This window comes from Ipomoea nil, unplaced genomic scaffold (genome assembly GCF_001879475.1).
Source record: "Ipomoea nil cultivar Tokyo-kokei standard unplaced genomic scaffold, Asagao_1.1 scaffold3316, whole genome shotgun sequence".
NCBI classification, from domain to species: Eukaryota; Viridiplantae; Streptophyta; class Magnoliopsida; order Solanales; family Convolvulaceae; genus Ipomoea; species Ipomoea nil.
In genome coordinates, this window is record NW_017619744.1 from 213,086 (window position 1) to 213,977 (window position 892).

General features: G+C 42.0%; 1 long non-coding RNA gene across 1 annotated transcript; it reads right to left on the reverse strand.

The window, feature by feature from the left end:
• Nucleotides 1-52: 52 nt before the first annotated feature.
• Nucleotides 53-399, reverse strand: LOC109169634. Its single transcript, XR_002052275.1, has 2 exons — nucleotides 312-399; nucleotides 53-271 (listed from the first exon to the last, which is right to left on the reverse strand). It is a non-coding gene; the product is annotated as an uncharacterized LOC109169634 (long non-coding RNA).
• Between the last annotated feature and the right edge of the window lie 493 nt (nucleotides 400-892).

Genomic DNA, 892 nt, shown 5'->3' on the forward strand with positions numbered 1-892 from the left:
TTTTAGACTTTGATGTATTTATAAGAATTGTATCCCTTTGAGTCTTCTTTCCAATGGAACAAGAATCACTTAATTTCAACACTCCTAGGCTGAGATATAGTCAAAATACCGAACAGTGGTCGAAATGAGCGAAAATTGCAATGCATTGATCTTTTGCTCCTCTTTTGTTTTGGTTTGCCCAAATGACCAACACCATTGAAAACACCACTCTTAGGCTCCTTTTGAAGTGTTTTAGCCATCCTCTTAGCTTCTCCTTGGCTCCCATTGACTTCTAATGCATCCAAAACGCTCCATTTGACTCCAATGTCCACCAAAATGCCTGAAAATACTCAACTTTGCTTCCAATGCTTTTCAAACCAAACTCCTTGCAAAATAACACAATTTAGTCCTAATCTCATGAAATTTGGAAGAATATATGAGCAAAATGGCCTAGTGAAAGGGGAGAAAATATAGACAATTAAGCACTTATCAGTTAGTACGAAGCCCGCCAGCTTCTCTTTTAAGTATGCTGGCAATGCATTTTCAAGACATTCCCACTTCCATCCCCTCATCTCATCCCAGTAGTCCCTAACATTTGCATAGAGGTCCGGGAGCGCTAGCGAAATACGTAAGCTTTCATAAAAGGGCTCGGTTGTTATCCATTTATCCATCCAAAACCGTGTATTGTTTCCACTCCGAACTATACTAGTTAACCCCGCCTCCATATTCTCCCGAGCCGCTGAAATGCCTCGCCAAGCATTTGAGACTTTCTTCCTTCCCGTAATGCCACCTTGTGTCTCCCCTTGTCTTCCGTTTTTCGCACTAAGAGTTTGGGCCCAAAGGCTGTGTAGTCCCGTCTTGAGCCGCCATCCTAGCTTTTCCATGTAATACATATTCTTCTCGTGAAGGCGTT